We start from the raw sequence: 19,157 nt of genomic DNA, 5'->3' as shown, positions 1-19,157 counted from the left end.
ACCAATAAGCACATGTATCACTTGGGTCCCCCAGACATTGGAAATATGAGAGATTCATAAAGTGAAAGGGGTTCGGGAACAGGAGGGGGAGCCTTCAGTTCAGATGCAGATCTGATGGCTGAGATAACAGGCAGGCAGGAGGCAGGTAGGCTCCCAGCCAAGCGCAGCCCTGAGAAAGCCATGGTCAGCCCCACAGTGGGCTCCAAATAAGCTGGAGTGTTACAGTGACCAACCCTCATCTTTATCATCCTGCCCTTACTTCCTTTAGCCCTGATTTTTGTTCTGTAAGCCTCAACATCAATGTGTAACATCACATAATTCTTTTTTAAAAATTCAGATAAATCTATTTTCACTTCCTGAATTTAAGTAATTTTTTCTCCAAAGATGACCCTTGTGTCATTGAACATTTCTATCATTTTTCTACCAAACCAATGTTTAATGAAATTGTTTTATAGCCAAATGTCAGGGATCATTTTTAAGTACTTCCAGGACCATCAGATAAATTCACCACCACCCCCCACACCATCATCCTCTGTCAATGCTTTATGGTCTCTGGTAAGCTAAGAAAAACTTTTCCAGCTTTTGGTACGCACAAAAATGATTAAAAAGATTTTTTTTTCACACTTCAGGCATCAGATGCTGCGTTTTAAAATATCCTGCATGGTGTGAACTTAGCTTTCAACATCAAATGCAAGCTTTTCCAAGTTTGAAACCAAGCGGCCGAGAAATGAAGATGTTGAGCAGCAAAATACATACCGCAGAGCGAGCGTCGTGCCGTTAAATTGACATAAGTGTGGGCAAGTGTAGCCATTCACACCCAAATAGACATCTGGAGATCCATACGTGATTCTGAATCCTCCACCTCCATCCCCAGTGGGCATGTGTGCGGGGGCGTGTGCATGCCCATACACACACACATCACTTACTAGACATGCCAACTGAAGCGCTGTGTGTCCTTTGCATTAATGTCAATTCCATATGTGCATTCGACATCTGTACTGGGGGAAAGCTGTGGAAATGCTCAATGAAACAGAGTTGCTCTTCTTCTTTTAAAAATAAAAAGCCCCTTACACTCTGGAAATCACCTTGCTTGTGTATCATCCTGATTTGTTCTGTTTCAACAACTCAAGAGTATTGAAGAATAGAAAGTACTAGTGGAGCCTCTGTAGCATCGGGACGTTGTTGGCTGCATGCAGGTGCACCCAGAGGTGACACTGCTGGTGATATGTGTCCCTGGCCCCAGGTGCCTGCCTATTCCACGTTTCCAAGTCTGGACTTTGTGATGGGATGTGTGTCCTTATGGCTGTTATGGCTGTGTACTGAACCTCAAAGGTGGGTAGTCAATGCAATAAGAGAAACCTAACATCAGGTTATAAGATCTAGCCCCAGTCCTAGATCTACCCCTGGCTCTTTCTGTTTACCAAGTGAGCCCCAATATGCTCATCCGGAAAATGGGTCCAAGTCACTTACTTCCATGACTTAAGCAAGGATTCAAGAAGGGGAAGTGAATGGGCTTCATATACTCTACTAGGGCCTGCAAATCAAGGTCACCTTCCAGAGCGCCTGGCTACCACCAAGGAAAGGGCATACTGGGACCTGGGCAGATCTGAGAAAGTATAGGAAGTCAAAAGCTTTTCCTACACTCACCCTATAAAGTGCTTCTTCCCAGGGAAAAGCAGCTTTAATATCTAACAAACTATGACAAAACCTTTTCAACATTAGCACTTCCTTCCAACCTGATCAAGCCCCTGCAGGGCTCCTTAGAGAAGTCAGACTCCTAGTTTTTATTGTTTTAAAGCCTGATCAAATTCACCATTTTAAAGCTCTTCGTAACAGTGACTACAATAACCATGCCATGTGCTATGCAGCACTAGTAATAAATGTTTTATCTTCTTTAAACGTCATAGCAATCCCTATTTCACAGATGAGGAAAATCGAGGCAATGAGGTGAAATAAGTCATCTCCGGTCACAGAACTAATAAGGGGCGATGCCAAGATCCACACTGACAATTGTAACTGGCCAGTGTGCGTCCCCTTAACCACAGAGCTCTCTTGCCTTCTGAGCACTTCTCTAGAAGTATGTCCTCTGACCCGCCCCCCTAGAACTGCTACTTTATATATTTTAGGCCCACAGGGATATTTTGGGAGCACGGGAAGCAAACATTGGGATGGTGAAGGTGGAAACAAATAAGAGGCCATAATTACATTGGTGTCTAGTTTCCAGAGAAGCCACCCTGACAATCCCAGTTGAAGCTGAGGTCCCTGCTTAATTTAAAGCTTCCCCTTTCATGCTCAGAAGTGGCCAGGCCAGGACAATAAACTGTATGGTCACCCTAGGGCTAACTAAGTCTTTTGCCAAGACATATAGACATTAAATGCATAATAAAAGGAATTGCAAGAGACAGCTTTTATGGAGAAACTAACTACCGTCTCTCTACAAAAACCCTGAGCAGACTTCAGCTAATGCTTTACAATTTTTAGATACTAACTCCTTAAACGTCTTCTGGATCACAAATTATAACATTTCTCTATAAATTAAAAATTCAATATCTTAGGATGCAATACCACAAACCTAGGGGCCCCTGCAGAATAAGATCATTCCTAAGCTCTGTTTTATTTATTTTTTAAAAAGATTTTATTTTTATTTATTCATGAGAGACACAGAGAAAGAGAGGCAGAGACACAGGCAGAGGGAAAAGCAGGTTCCCTGTGGAAAGCCTGATGTGGGACTCGATCCCAGGACCCTGGGATCACACCCTGAGCCAAAGGCAAATGCTCAACCGCTGAGGTTTCCCAGTGCCCTATGTTTCGCTTTGCTTTTTAAATTATATTCTGATTTCAGTTTACCTATTTCTTTTTCATTTATTCCATGTGTGTGGCTAGTAAATAAAGGAGACAATTATTTAAATCTTATTTTAATTGTATAGTTTATTTTAGGACTATGCTTACACTAAAATTGATGAATGTTTATGTTCAACTGAGTTAATAAAAAGTTCTATTTTATAGATGTCTTCCTAGTTAGTTACCTCTAGACACCACAGCCAGTCAATAAGGAAAGTTGAACATAAAAGTATAATTCCCCAAATCGTAGCTATTCAAATATGGTATTTGGGTTAATAATAATTAAGGCACACTGGCTCATTGGTGTGATGATTTCTATGTTGAAAGGCATAATTTTGTGGGAAGAACCTGCTGCTGCTCCCCCACCCCCACCGTCTCTGTATGACGGATCAGAGTCTGTCCCATTGCCTGAGAAGTGCCAGAGGAGTTAATAAAGGACCTTGTGAGTACAAATCTCACAACACAAACTGCTGGCACCCCCAGAGGCCACAATTCTCTCCAGGAACCCATCGGTTTATTCCCTGAGACCTGGAAGCCAACCAATGCCTACCCTTTCCCAGCAATGACCCCAGGATACAGGGAAACTTTGCATGGCTCTATAGGGTTCCTATGCCAGAATGTCCCATTGACTAACTGGGGGAAACACAGACAGATAAAAGTTTTAGGGAAAGAGTTCCAACTTAATCAACTTTAAATAAAGCAAACTATTTTCCAGGAACAAAGATCTTTCTAAGCTGCCTTTTACATAATGCAATTACCCACATTTCAAATTCTTTTCTCAGAGCCCCAGAGCTGGAACATTCGTTTCCTGTAAAATTGGGACCTCTGACCCCTTCCATGTTGAAGTGTATTCCAGGTTGGGGCTACTGATTATCTCCTTTTTTATTTTAGCTAGTTTCACTCAAAGGACAAAACATAGGGTCCTTGAGCGTTTGACCCTCCTGAAAATATTTAACATCTGAATTAAACCGACAGGCTTTGCCAGAAGTGCTCTTCACGTTTTATGTCTGAGGCTATTTTTCCCCAGCACTGAATCACTAAAACATAAGTAGATAAAGACAGCCCTGATAAATTGTGTTCCCTGAACTAAATGCCATCAAGCAAATTCTTGAATTTTCCCTTTTCCACAGCAAGTGTTATAAACTGTTCTACACTCTTCGTCTCTCTGCTGGATTCAATTATTCTGGAAACAAACATTATTGTTCAAAAAGAAGATCCGGGGGCTATTAGCATGATCCAACAGCTGTACTAGGGGTGAACCCAGAAGCAATGAGGCAGAGATGTGGATGGAGGCGAGAAAGCCTGCTTTGATGGAGGATGAGAGACAATAAAATTATACAGCCATCTTGTTTACTGCCCTTTCGGGATTAACGCCAAAAGACCCATTCCATGACAATGGACTGCAGAGAGGAATAATGGGGCTTATTGGACATTTCCAGAAGGCATGTCTAGACTACCCTTTTCCCAGTGAATCAGTCAATAATATTTACTAAGCACCTCTGTCATATAAAACATGCTGCAAGGTGCTATGGGGATAGAGAAAAGAAAGCAAGCACAGTGCCTTTCTTAAGAAATATATGCATTCCTCTCCCTGGTAAACTGAGTACCTATTTCATGCAAAGTAATGGGCTAGACACCCGGGACTATGAGGAAAGATAAAATCTAGCCTGAGGCTGTGGGAGGCATGTTCTGAAGAGTGTGCCAGCCTGTGGCTTTGGCGACTATGTCAGGGCTAGTGGTCTTGTGGCCCTGGCCACAGCCAGACCCCATAGGGCAAAACCCCAGACCCTAGGTATGAAATTAACCCTCCTGAAGTCCGGAGCAAACCAGTGGTAGTCTTTTTTGAGAAGCTGAGTCTTTTTTGAGAATCCTTTTGAGAAGGATTTGATGTGGGGGTGAGGAGGAGGCATCATAAGGGCTGTCACCTGAGCACCTGGCCACAGTGGAGTGATGATGGTACCATTCACTGGGGGAAAGAAGAGCTAGAAGACAACTGTTTTATAGGGGGAAAAGAATGAGTTTGGATGTATTGAGTTCCCTGTGAGTCACCCAAGGTTCAGAGCGTGAGAGGAGGAATAGGGACACACAACATAGCAGGTAGATCCAGTGACAATAAGGCCACACAGACTCAGGCTTTTGGAAGGGGCCAGAAAACAGGAGATGGCAGCAGAGATGACCAAGGTCACATGCAGCCAATGTGACCAGAGCTGTAGTGACCGTGCGGCTCCTGAGAAATGGGAAAGGAATTTGGGTGCTGACCTCAAGGCTCCAGCTTGCTTGGCTCTCTCAAATTGAGGCTCCAAGCAGATACCTGGTGCGGAGGGAACAGTGGGCCTGTGTGGCCCACGCTTGAGGGATCTAAAAGAGAGGGGCAGAGGGCCCCCCCTCTGCAGGTGAGTTGGGGACTCAGACAGGAATCCACAGATGGGAGCTTGTCCTGGAAACATTTTAAAGGGATGAGACCAGAGCACACCTGGGTGGCTTGTTCAGTTAAGCATCTAATTCTTGATTTCTGTTCATGATCTCAGAGTCATGAGATGGAGGCCTGCATCGGCTCCATGCTCAATATGGGTCTGCTTGGGATTCTCTCTCTCCCTCTCCCTACCCTGTCTCCCCAGAGAGATTTAATCTCACATTCCCTCCCTCCCTCTCTCTCTCTCTCTCTCTCTCTCTCTCTCGTTCTCTCTCTCTCTCTCTCAAATAAATAAATAAATAAAATCTTTAAAGGGATCAGACCATAACGAGGTATGTGCAGGTAGATGGATAGAAAAACTGAGCTTAAGGAGGTGGTAAGAGCTGCCAGTAGGAGGTGAGCACCACACTCTTCATGAGGTTCAGAACCTCTGAAGGACCCACAGATACCTCTGCATGGTAACAATGAAGAGATGGCTTTGGAGGTTGGCTACACCCAGAGAAATAATGGCAGTAATCAAGTGCTACCAAATAAACTGCATTCCCCTATCCCCTGCCCAAATCCATATGTTGAAGCCCTGCCCCCCAGTGTGATTGTCTTTGGAGGTGGGACCTCTGAGAGATAATTAGGTTTAGATGAGGTCATGCTGGTGGAGCTCCATGATGGGATTAGTGCACTTTTCAGAAGAGACACAAAATGTCTTACTTCCTTTCTCTCTCTGCCAAGTGAAGACATGGTGAGAAGGCAGCCGGCTGTCTACACATCAGAAAAGAGGACCCTCACCAGAAACCCACCTGCTGGCACCTTGATCTTGGACTTCTGGCCTCCAGAACTATGAGGAAACAGATTTCTGAGGTTCAGCCCCTCCCCCCCAGTCTACGGTATTTTGTCACACAGCTCGCACTAAGACATCCCATAAAGCTGTCCTTACCTCCTCTTCTATTCTCCCTCACCAGGCTAAAGCCTCAAGGGGTCCATAGCCAGAACTACAGGCTGAGGGAAGTGCAGCAGGGGCAGCCAGTGAGGTGACCCGATGCTCCCCCCTGGGGCAGGCAGCTGGCCCCCAGCCTAGAAGTTTTAATTTCCTCTGAATCAGATTCAGACCATTAAATATTATACAGGACTGGGCATCTTCATTACTGGAAGGAAACTCCATTTTTGCTCTAGATTCTGCAAGACCTTCTCTTACTTTAGAGTGATGGGTAAGGTCATGAGGTCCAGGGGTGGTGGGAGAGTGGGGAAAAAATTGAGTTGCTTTTCCATCACAGCCCCAAGTCATGAGTCTTCAAGAAAACAACCAGAAGGGATTGAAAAAAGCCTCCACCATGGAGGTGGCATCAAATGAGGTCACGAGGGATGAACAAGGTCAAGTAGGTCATGGCAGGGAAGGGAGAAGATCAGGACAAGAAACCAGAAAGGTTATTTGTGGCCAGAAGGTGAATTGGTCTAAACTGGAATGAAGTGAGCCATGTCTGGGGATGATACTGGAAGTGAGACCAGTTAAGCAACTTTTAAAATTCTTTAGCCAAGAAATTACTGAGGCCTGTGGGACAGAAGTACAAACAGAAGAGAATAGGCACAGCTGAGGCATCCAGAGGACCTGGTCACAGACTGGCTATCAGTGGGAGGTGATGGAGAAGAACAGTCAAGAGGATGGGATACTGCTGATCTGGGGAGAGAAGAGCAGATTTGGGAGCAAGATTTGCATTAGTCAGCATTCTCCAGAGACACAAAATGAATGTAAGGTGTGTAGGTACAGAAAGAGACTTATTCTAAGAAACTGGCTCCCATACTTACAGAGGTTAGGAAGTCCAAATCTGCATTGTGGTCTTGGAGGCTCAGGACGTAGGAGAACCATTGGAGCTGTTTTAGTCCAAAGGAAGTCAGCTGGAGAACCTCCTCTTGCTGAAGGAGACCAGTCTATTTGTTCCATTCAGGCCTTGAACTAATTGGATGAGGCCCACCCACATTGTGGAAGCCACCAATCTGCTTTACTCAAAATCCACCATCTTATCCATTCATCTTTCAATGGACACCGAGACTAATAGGGGAAAGGAGAGAAAATGAGTGGGAAAATCAGAGAGGTTGACAAAACATGAGACACCTAACTGGGAAATGAACAAGGGGTAGTACAAGAGGAGGTGGGCGGGGGGATGGGGTGACTGGGTGACAGGCACTGAGGGGGGGCACTTGACGGGATGAGCACTAGATATTATACTATATGTCAGCAAATCAAACTCTAATAAAAAATACATATAAAAAATCCAACATTTTAAATGTTAATCTCATCCCCAAACACCCTCCACATTGACATATAAGATTAACCACCACACCCATCTAGCTCAGTTGTCTATGAGTGCAGAGAGAGCTGATTGCTCTCCTCAGTACAGAAATGTCAAAGTTTTCAACCTCTAAGGGTGGGTACACCTTTCCTTGGAGAACCATGTGAGGACTTGTACTGACACCAACAGAAGCAGTACCCAGCCCTGCTGATGTCCAACCCGCAGCACAGAAGTTATATCCTTCAGGAGGAGCCTTTAGAAACTTCCCAGCTATAGCCATGAGCCCACTATGGACTCCATTACCAATTTAAGAGAGGTTTCCAGAGTTCACCCACATAGTCACTCTATGGTGAAGGAAGGAGAATACAAAGAGTTATATAGATTTGTGCAGATGATAGGGATTTTCCTAAACAAGGAACAATGTCTCACCTAGCAAAATACAGAATCTATTTTGTACTCTGCATTCTCCAAGTTCCCGAATCAGCCTGCAAAATTCACTTACTGGGTGGTCTAAAGGCCACGTGGTACATAACATCATTGTATCTGTTGGATATTTTGTAATGGGCAAAAAGTCCTCATGTACCTCATCTCGTGTAAACCTTAAGACAGCTCTGAATGTTAGGTCATTATTCCCCATTTAGAAGTCAGGAAGGGAGATCAGGTGTCCTCACCAGGTCCAGACCAGGTGTCCTCATTTGCTGGTGAGGACACAGCCCACAACCTCTAACTCTGAGCCCAGTGCATCTCAGTCAACAGAGCCCCTTCCAGAATGGAAGCCAGGTGAGGGCCCAAACCAGGGGACCCCAGGCCCAATCCCAGGGAAGACTGTCACCTATCATGGTGCTTTAACCCATAAAAGGAAAAAGGGGCAATGTAATCAACTGGGGGTGGGGGGAAGCGCTGGGAATAAAAATGGAGAAGCCCTTCCCAGTAGGTCAGCAGAAAGCACACAAGAATGACTCAAGAAAATAACTTATTTTTCATGTCACTGCAGTTTCTACATGCAAGGGACATATTCAGAAGCAAGCAAACCAGAGTGCCTTCATGGAGATGAGCTGCCCAAAGATAACTGGGAATGATACACTTACAGTGACAAGAACTGCTCTGGCAGGCAGAGTTCTTTGTGACTGGCTTTGAAGATGGAGAGGACCATGTGGCAAGGCACCTGGGTGACCTCTAGGAGGTGAGAGCAGCCCCCAGCTCAAGGTCAGCTTAAAGAAACAGGGACCTCATTCCTACAGCAGTAAGGAAGTGAATGTGGCCAGCAATGTGACTGAGCTTGGGAGCAGATTCTTGCCCAGATTCCCCTATAATGGAACACAGCCTGGCCAGCACACTGATTCAGCCTGTCAGACCTTGAGCAGAGAATCCAACCATGCCATGCCAGGACCTCTGACCTACAGAAGTATGAGCTAATACATGGGCAACTCATTAAGCCACAAAGTATTATGGGGTAATGTGTTACACAGCAATAAAAAAATAACTGATACAACTGCTAACTTCAGAGCTTCCTCTTTGCCAGACAGTTACAAGTTTAATTAATTCAACTAATTCTCAGGACCTGTATATCCCCTTTTTATAGGTGAAAAAAATCAGGGCACCGAGCACTTAGCCAGTTCTTACCCATTTCTTTTTTCTTTAATTAAGATTGTATATATTTAAGACATACAACATGTTTTGATAAACAAATGCATAGTGAAAGGATTACTACAGTGAAGCTAATTAACATATCCATCCCATACTTATCCTATTGTTGCTGCTGTCATGACAGCACCTGAGATCTCAGCAAATGTCCAGGGACATACTGCAATTCAGTATTATTAACTATGGTCACCACGGTGCACTTAGATCTCTAGAATGTATTCATCCTGCATAACTGAAACTCTGTACACTTTGAGCAACATCTCCCCATTTCTCTGACCCCTGGTAACCATTGTTCTACTCTCTGCTTCTAGGAGTTTGACTTTTTCAGATTCTACATATAAATTAGATTATACAGTATTTCTCTGTGTCTGGCTTATTTCACTAGCATAATGTCTTCCATGTTCATCCATGTTGTTGAAATGGCAGGATCTGCTTAAAGGCTGAATATTTCATATTCAGTATTTTACATATATGTGAAATTCATCCATCTATGGACCCTTAGGTTGTTTTCATGTCTTGGCCATTGTGAATAATGTTGCAATGCCCACAGGGGTGCACATAACTCTTCAAGATAATGATTTCAGGGCACCTGCGTGGCTCAGCCAATTGAGGGATCAGCTCAGTTCAGATCATGATCTCAGGGTCCTAAGATGGAGCCCCTCATCAGGCTCTGTGCTCAGTACAGAGTCTACTTGTCCCTGTCCTTCCCACTGCTTGCGCACACATGCACATGTGCTCTCTCACTCTCTCTCAAATAAATAAATAAATAAAATCTTCAAAAAATAAGATACCAATTTCATTTCCTTTATTTTTTTAAGCTTTTATTTATTTACTCATGAGAGACACAGAGAAAGAGGCAGAGACATAAGCAGAGGGAGTAGCAGACTTCAGCAGGGAGCCCAATGTGGGACTAGATCCCGGGACCTTGGGATTGCACCCTGAACCGAAGGCAGACACTCAACCACTGAGCCACCCAGGTGTCCCTCGTTTCCTTTAAATATATGCCTGGAAGTGGGATTGTTGGACCATATAGAGTTCTATTTTTAACTTTTTTGAGGACCCTCCATATGGTTTCCCACAGTGGCTGCACCAATTCCCATTCCCATCAACAGTCCACAGGGTTCCTTTTGCTCCACTTCCTCACCAAGAATTATTAGCTCTTGTCTTTTTGACAACAGCCATTCTGACAGGTGTGAGGCACTATCTCAATGTGGTTTTGATTTGCATTTCCCTGATAATGAGTGAGATTGAGCACATTTTCATGTACCTGTTAACTACTTGTGTCTTATCTACTTCTTCTAACATTTAGTCGGCACTGAAATTCCAAGTGGCTGCTGGCATCCCTCCCTTGAAGCCCTGGGTCACCTTAAGAACCCTTCATCTTCCTACTCAGAATTGGTCTGAGGGATACCTGCCTCCTGCGTCTGCCCTTAGGGTCCAGTCTTAAACAGGGTACCTCCTTGAGCGAGGTGACTTTGGGGCCCCTAAAGAGGTGCTGGGTAGAGGACAGGTAGCCAAAATCAAGCAGAGGTTGAAAGGCACTATGTTAGTTTGGTAAGGCTGCCATAACAAAGTATCACAGATGAGGGCAGATTAAGCAACAGAAATTTATTTCTCACAGTTCTGGAGTCTATAGGGCCAAGATCATGGTGTTGGCAAGGTAGGTTTCTTCTAAGGCCTCTCTCCTTGGCTGGTAGATGGACGCCGTCTCCCCCTGGGTCTTCACACATCTTTCCTCTGTGTGTGTCTGTGTCCTAATCTCCTCTTCTTACAAGGACACCAGTCAAATTGGATTAGCTGCCACCCTCATGACCTCATGTGAACTTGATTATATCTTAAAAGACCCCATCTCCAAATACAGTCATGTTCTGAAGTACTGGGGTCAGGACCACAACATATGAATTTGCGGGGGAAGGCTGGGGATGAGACACAATTCAGTCTGTAACAGGCACCAAGTCCAAAGCCAAAGGTTTGAACAAACTTGTCAGAGCCCAAGTGAAAGGCTCCTCAGGGCTCCCTGCCAGCAGTTCCTGGTCCAATGCCCCAGCAGAGCTACCGTTCCCCCTGATTCTATCCCCTTGGTCTCCCCAAACCTCCCCCCTCCCCGCTTGTACTCAGGACCCTCGGCACTGGCATCACTTCCTGCCCCCCACTTGGAGACACAGCCTGTGCCCCACAGAGCACCAAGTACCACAGCATAATCAGCTCTTCTCATCAGAATTTCAAAGGCGAGCAATATTAGCAGTTCAAGTGGGGCCAGGGGCTGACATTAAACAAATTTCAAGGGTTATTTGAAGTTAATTGAGTTTAATCATATAATGATTTTATAATTAGTCATAGTGCTCTTCTTTCTATGTGAGTGGACCCAGGCTCGAAAGAGACGACTGTACCAGGCAGGGCAGCACTAGGGGGAAGAGCAGCAGGGCCAGAGAAAAGGGAGTGGTGTGCAGATGAGCCCCCAGAAATGTTCCCAGACAGTTGTTGTATCCCAAACTTCACCAGCCTTGAGCAGGGATGCCAGCCGGGGTTCTGACCTCTGGCCAGAGTTGCTGGTGGTGTCTGCATGTTTGTCCCGCTTACTTGGGGTAGATGCCCCATCTGTGTGGAAATGGAGCCTTATCACCAGGAGGATGTCACAAGGAAAACTTCTAAGGTGACCAGACTCATTTCAAGCTGCACAAATGCTGCACCAGACCAGACCATGAAATTCGTAAGGATTTTAGCCCAAAACACTACCTGAATCTAATCAGCCAATAGCACTGAACTCCTGAGCAGAATCGGTGTAGCTGGTGGCCAGGATGCAATCCCTGCAGGTCTTTAAAGTGGGTGCGGGGGACACCTGGGTGGCTCAGTGGTTGAACATCTGCCTTTGGCTCAGGGCCTAGTTCAGGAATCCTGGGATCGAGTCCCACATCGGACTCCCTGCATGGAGCCTGCTTTTCCCTCTGCCTGTGTCTCTGCGCCAACCCCCCCGCCCCGTGTCTTTTATGAATAAATAAAATCTTTAAGTTAATTAATTAATTAGTTAATTTGTTAATAAAGTGAGTGCGGTGTGGGTCCAGTGTCCCTCTCACCCAGTCAGACTTGGCTTGTAGGTTTGCTTCCAATGTCACAACATCTGGCGCTCAGGACCTCACTGTGCCCTTGAATGACAAGATTATAAAAGACTCACAGAGACTCTGTGGAATACTTCATGAAGCTGAAGAGACACCCAGAGACAGCCAGACTCTCTTGGGTGGGTCAGGGGGACCAGCATGACAGAACGCAATGTGTCATTCTATGTGTGATTCCCCAAAAAATCAGGTGATATCTTCTGCCTGACCCCAAAGGGAATGGAGAAGGAAGCTCCCATTACGCAGTGCTCACTATTGGTAGGAGCCTGTGCTATCTCATTTGTTTATGTTCTTTCTGGGGCCCCAAAAGAACAGAGGCTCAGAGGTAAAGTCACCTGCCCAAGGTCACAAATTCAGGGCCAGGTGTATCTAGCCACCGCACCTAGGAACCCAGTGTCTACCACAACACACCAGCTGGTCGGTAGGAAGGAGGCACCATGGGAAATCTGGGTGGGGTTAGGGCAGAAGCCCCCATCACTGGGTAAACACTTGAGCCACCAGGAACAGGCTCCAGCCTACTGGCCACCCCAAGGTAAGTCCTAGGTTCCAGCTTACACAGAATGTCCATGACAGACACACTAAGGCTTATCTTTGCTTTCCAAACACCTCCCTCCCAGAGATCACATTAACCACATGAATAGGATTCCAGGGAAATGATTCAAGGAGACAAAAGCATAGGTCATCACCATTTGCTTCAAGGTGGTTGTAACTGGAGGTTTTTATACTGAGCGAAATAGTCAATCAGAGAAGGACAATCATGGTTTCACTCATATGTGGAATATAGGGAAAGGGATTATAAGGGAAAGGAAGGAAACTGAGTGGGAAAAATTAGAGAGGAAGACAAACCATGAGAGACTCCTAACTCTGGGAAACGGAAAAGGGGTAGTGGAAGGTGAGTCTGGCAGCAGGATGGGGTGACTGGGTGACAGGCACTGAGGAGGTCACTTGATGGGATGAGCACTGCATGTTCTACTAGATGTTGGCAAATTGAATTTAAATTAAAATCTTAAAAAAAAAATTTAAAAGCATAGGTAATCAAGAGTAGAGACTCCGACTTCGACCTCGAGGTTTTATTTGATGATGGAAACACTTTTATTTTATTTTTATTTTATTTTATTTTATTTATTTATGAGAGAGAGAGAGAGAGAGAGAGGCAGAGACACAGACAGAGGGAGAAGCAGGCTCCATGCTGGGAGCCCGATGTGGGACTCAATCCCGGGACTCCAGGATCACGCCCTGGGCCAAAGGCAGGTGCCAAACCGCTGAGCCACCCAGGGATCCCCCCTGGAAACACTTTTAAAAGACACTGTGCAACCCAAGTGCACGTCAACAGATGAGTGGATAAGCAAAATGTGGTCTACTCCTACAATGAAATATTATTCAGCCTCAAAAAGGAAGGAAATTCTAACACATGCTACGCCATGGATGGACTTTGAGGACATTATGCTAAGTGAAGCAGACACATCACAAAGGGACAAAACCCACGTGCCTCCACTTATCCAGGGTCCCTGGAGTAGTCAAGGTCATAGAGACAGAATAGGCTGGTGACGACCAGGGGCTATGAAGAATTAGCATTTAATGGAGACAGAGATTCAATTTTGCAAGATGAGAAGAGTTCCAGAGCTCTATGGCAGGGATGGGTAACAATGTGAATGTACTTAACACCACTGACTGTACACTTTAAAACAGTTAAGATAGTAAATTTAATGTTGTGTATATTTTACCACAGTAAAAAGACTTAGAAAACAAAGGTGCCATAAGATCAAGGCCTGTGCTGTTTCCTGGAGCTCCCAGGCACCCCCACCCCCAGGCCAGCGACCTCCAATGGAACTTCCATTTCTAGAACAAGTAGGGTGAGGCTGCAGAGCCAAGGCCAGAGCCTGGCTGTCTGAGCCTCTTCCTCCCCCTACAGAAGTTTGTCTCTAATAAATGCTTGAGTCGGCCTTCACCTGGGGCAGCTCATTTTGCACAAGTTCAGGATCCGGCCAGATTCCCCAATGAGTGGTACCACTGCTATGGGGACTGCACTGGGCTGCCTCCTGCTGGCACTGCCCTCCTCCCTCAGGCTCTTGTGGCTGCGGGTCATTCCCCATTTCATAGGCAATCCCTGTGACAATGGAACTGTGACATGCTGTGCTGCATTCTAGATGCTACTGTGACTACACATATCATGTATGCATGACACTCTGTGAAATAACATATGCTATCTCTCTTGCACACACACTCACACACACAAACACTACAGGGTTTGCAAGAGACCACAGCAAGAGCATTACAGGGAAGGGTATCTGTTTGCCTCCCCCGACTCCAGATTGCAATTCGTGTACTCAGTCCCTACGGACAAGGCCACCATAGAACAGTGACTTTCCTTCAGGATTTCAGCCTCCCCAAAAGGCCCAGCAATAAAGAGAATGGCAATACAAGGACAGAGGGAAACCCTGATGCTGCTGAGCACAGAGGAAGGCCCCAACCTGGACTGTGGGATGGAGCAGAAAGGGGTTTCTAGAGGTAGCCGCCAAATTGAGTCTCGAAGGACAAGGAAATCAGGTCACCAAGGGAGAAAAGTAGCCCATGACCGGGCAACAGTCCATGTGGAGAAAGGCAATGAGAAAGGCTAGCCCTGCCGTTCCAAGTCTCCCTTCTCATCGCTCACTTGCTGACAGGTCTTGCTCACTAAAATCCTAGAAGTTTCCTTTTCCTTGTCTGCAGAAGGGGAGCTAGTGTTGGGGGTTGTTAGGCTGCTTCTCCAGAGAGGACCACCTGCCCAGCCTCTCCCACCCACCTGTCCACCCACAGCTCTCCCTTCCTCAGCAGACGATGCTGTCCTCACTGCCTCTTCCAGCATCCAGGCTCCTGTTCCTTTCCTCTTCAGCCTCCTGGCATCCAGTCACTTCTCTCCTCATCTCTCTCTCTCTCCCTCTCTCTCTTTCTCTCCCCCTTTCTCTCTGTCTCACATACACACACACACTTTCACACATCCTCATACAAGCACATATACTCACACACTCACTCAGGCATATACACTCACACATCCACTCTCATGCACACTCATACTCACACTCACTCTTCACACACTCATACACACAGCACACACTCACATGTTCTCACAACACTCATACTCTCACACTCACAACTCACACACATACACACCCACACATCTCACATATTCATGCAAGCATGCATATTCTCACGCAGGCATACACACTCACACACTCACAGACTCACACACCCTCATATCTTATGTATTCTCACACACACTCATACATCTTCCATACACACACACTCATATATACACTCTCACATCTTACTCTCATACATTCACACTCACACATGCTCTCACAACACTCACATATACCCTCACACTCACAACTCACAGCCTTTCATATACATTCTTACACATCTCACACTCATACACATCTCACACACATTTCACACAACTCTCATACACATATCTTACACACATAAACATTCACACACATCTCATATACATACACACAAAAGGATGTGCATTCTCACTCACGCATGCATATATACTCACATAAAGACCCTCATATACTCACACATTTCACACATACACACTGGCACATCTTGCACCCATAGTCGCACTCACACACATGCTTTCATAACACTCACATACTCTCACACTCATAACTCACATGCTTTTATACACATACACACTCAAACATCTCACACATGTATACACGCTCACATACATGTCTCACACATACACTCTCATACTCACACATCTCACATACTCACACAGGCACAGTTTTACACACTCATCACTCACATGCTCTCGCATACACACCCACCCTTGTATTCACTATCATTTACATACTAATGCACTCTCTAACACACATACATACTCTCACACACTCACAAATACACACACGGTTAATCTTTCAGTCAATTCTGTTAGTCTTTTCCTTCCCCATGGAATTGTGTCACCTTCAGCTTCCCTGCTGCTCCTGTCGGTGCTGAGCCCTTAAAGCAATAGTCTAAAACTTCAGCTACCCACCCCCACCCACCAAAAAAGTCTCCCAAACACATGTTGAAAATGCACTCTCAAAACTGCTAGGAGAAAAAAAAAAAACTGCTGGGAGATTCTACTTTGTGTAGGTCTGGGGCCAGAATCTATGATCCTAACTTATGATTCTGAGGTGTGAGGATGAGCTAAACTGGTATCACCTCTTTCTTCCCCCCTGAGAGACTTCTCTCCTGTGTTTCCAGGTTTGGAGTTCTCCATGACACCTGAAGGCCCTGAAAGTTTGGTCTCTGACTATCTGAGCTTCTTTAGGGAAAATACCATTTAAAGCAACATTAGGTGCAATTTTCATCATTCATGGAATAACAAATCATGAATGAGTGTCACCAGCAAGGAACTAGTATTGTTGGCTACCTCTGATTATCTTAACAATTCACGAGGCCAGGTCTGTGGCTTCCAACACCCATTCTCCCTCCTTATGGGACACCACCCACTAAGAGATGGGCATGAAGAGATCTGTTATTGGTTCCACTGGCTTCCCTGCATGCAATACATGCCTTTTTTTTTTTTTTTCCAGAAATTCTGAAATTCAAGCTCCTTTCCCATACTCACTGGCCCAAACTGTGTGTTTTTATGTTAACCAGCATTGTTTGGCCAAAATCCAGGAACACAGCTATACCCACAGTATCTGCCAGTGCCCAGTTTGGGTGATTTCGACTCCAAGTAACACACCACCCAGATTTACACTGGTTTTAAAATATGGACATTGAGGGGCGCCCGGGTGCCTCAGGCGGTTAAGGATCTGCCTTCGGCTCAGATCATGATCCCAGGGTCCTGGGATTGAGCTCCAAGTTGGGATCCCTGCTCAGCAGGGAGTCTGCTTCTCTCTCTCCCTTTGCCTGCCACTCCCCCTGCTGTGCTCTCTCCCTGTTAAATAATTTTTTTAAAAAACCTTTTAAAATTTTAAAAAATATGGACATTGATTACTTCCTATAAAGGGTGTCCAGGTCAGGCATTGATTTGTCCACTCAATAGTGTCTTCAAGGATTGTACTCTGCTGTCCCCAGTCTACTTCATCTTAACACTAGTCCCTTGAAGCTCCAAAGATGGCTGCCACCAGCAGCTCTCCATCAAACAGATGGGCTGGAAGGTAGACTATTCTCATCCTGCACCAGAGAGAGCTCCTCCTCCCTCAGTCCATCAGGAGACTCTGGAACTTTTCTCACTGGGCTAACATAGGTCCTATGCTCACCCCTGGACTCAGCTCAGGGACCAGAAGACTAAGACAGAGGCTGACTCTCCAGCCATATTTCCTGCCCCCCAATCCCCCCACAACACACACACACACACACACACACACACAGCTGTACTGGAAGAGGGGGCGCATAACGAAATTGGAGTCCCCTTAGGAAGAGGAGTTGAATGCTAAGTAAATGGCCCCAAGAACCACTGCAGGTCCCATGATATTGGTTCTTCTCATCACAAACTCTAGATCAGACCCCCTTGGCCAATACATGATAAGAAGCCACATGCTGTGTCTGGCACATCTCTCCAGAGAAAATCATCTGCATGGGGAGCTTCATAGGCCAGTCCTGGCAAAGTCCAACTCCTCCATCATAGGGCCCTTCATTGCTCTTCTGGATTTACAGGAGTTTTTTTACATGCTTTGCTTTGGGCACCTGATTAAACATTAATTGAAAGTCAAGGTCATGGTCCTAAGAAACTCCTGACAAAATCACTCACCTCTCCCCCCAGGAACCCTCCTGTTGCCATGTATGTCTGTTCCCTGTCTCCTTACATGCCCCATGGCTGTTTAAGGGCTGAATGATCATGTGAATAAATTGTCTTTGGCTTACAGAGGGAGACATTTCCAAAGCTTTGGCATATAGGAACGTTGCCCTGGATTTGGGGCATTTGGGGCTCTAGTTTAAAGTAGTTATAGACCACCAGAAACGGGTGGTCAGTGTGATGGAATCTCTGCATTCAAGGCCACCTTTCTTGTAGGTTAGTATTATTGATTACCTACACCTCAGGCCCTGACAGGTAATCAATAGGCCTCTGACCCAGATATGTGATTTGGCCTGTGGGGGCTTTAAAAACAAGAAGTGAACATGGCAACTCTGGTTCACGCTTTTCATACACGAGAATTACATTTTTTTTCCCCAGAGCTCCAAAGCTGTTTCTGCTCAAATTACCCCAGCCATCTGAGGAGAGCATAATCAGAAGGTTCTCTTCATTTTTCCTGCTGGCTAGTTCCACAACCAACTCAAGCCATTAAGAACAAGTGACAGGCCAAACTTTGGGAAAGTCTACTGATGCCCCCAAAGAGCTCAGATTCTATACCACCATTCTTTAGGAGGGCCCACCTAAGCTTCTCAGTAAGAGATGCAGGAAAATGAGGATGCTGAGGTGAGAGCAGGAGAACACGAAGGGGGCCAAGTGCTGGCCAGGGAAAGAGGATACAACATAGAAGCTGTTGACATTGTGACCTTCAGAAATAAAAGGTTCATGGCTAATGATAATGACATTGACCCTCAGAATACCGAAGTAGTGCGACAGGTGGAGAGTGGAGCTGCAAACAGCCAAAGACTCTCAAAAAGAAACAGAAGCCCACACAATTATTTCTGGTGTTATCTCCTCCAGGAAGGCAGCCCTAAAACTACTTGATACACTATATAGGCCAGGAGTCTCCTTCTCCTGGAAGAATGTGCCCATACTTCCCTGGGCATATGTGTTAACACTTTCTGTGCAGGTATATATTGCTACCCCCTCAGTGACATGAGTCCATGAGGTTGAGGGTAGGAATCCAACCAGTTCTCATTTAAATCCCAGTCCCAAATAAGACTCAGCCCTAACAGACTCCCAACGAAGCCCATGAG

The 19,157-nt window shown here is 45.6% G+C and overlaps 1 protein-coding gene across 1 annotated transcript in view; it reads right to left on the bottom strand.

The window, feature by feature from the left end:
- Positions 1-6,781: 6,781 nt before the first annotated feature.
- The window catches only part of LOC112653817 (protein FAM169B), a 128,225-nt gene continuing 115,849 nt past the window's right edge, over positions 6,782-19,157 (bottom strand). Inside the window, exons 8-9 of the transcript XR_007409802.1 lie at positions 7,052-7,295; positions 6,782-6,923 (exon numbers count right to left, since the gene is read on the bottom strand). The gene's annotated coding sequence lies outside the window, so the exon portion shown is untranslated. The remainder of the gene's footprint in view (positions 6,924-7,051; positions 7,296-19,157) is intronic.

Source organism: Canis lupus, chromosome 3 (assembly GCF_003254725.2).
Source record: "Canis lupus dingo isolate Sandy chromosome 3, ASM325472v2, whole genome shotgun sequence".
Lineage (NCBI taxonomy): Eukaryota > Metazoa > Chordata > Mammalia > Carnivora > Canidae > Canis > Canis lupus.
Note: the sequence above shows the minus strand (reverse complement) of the source record. Positions and strands in the feature narration are given on the sequence as shown.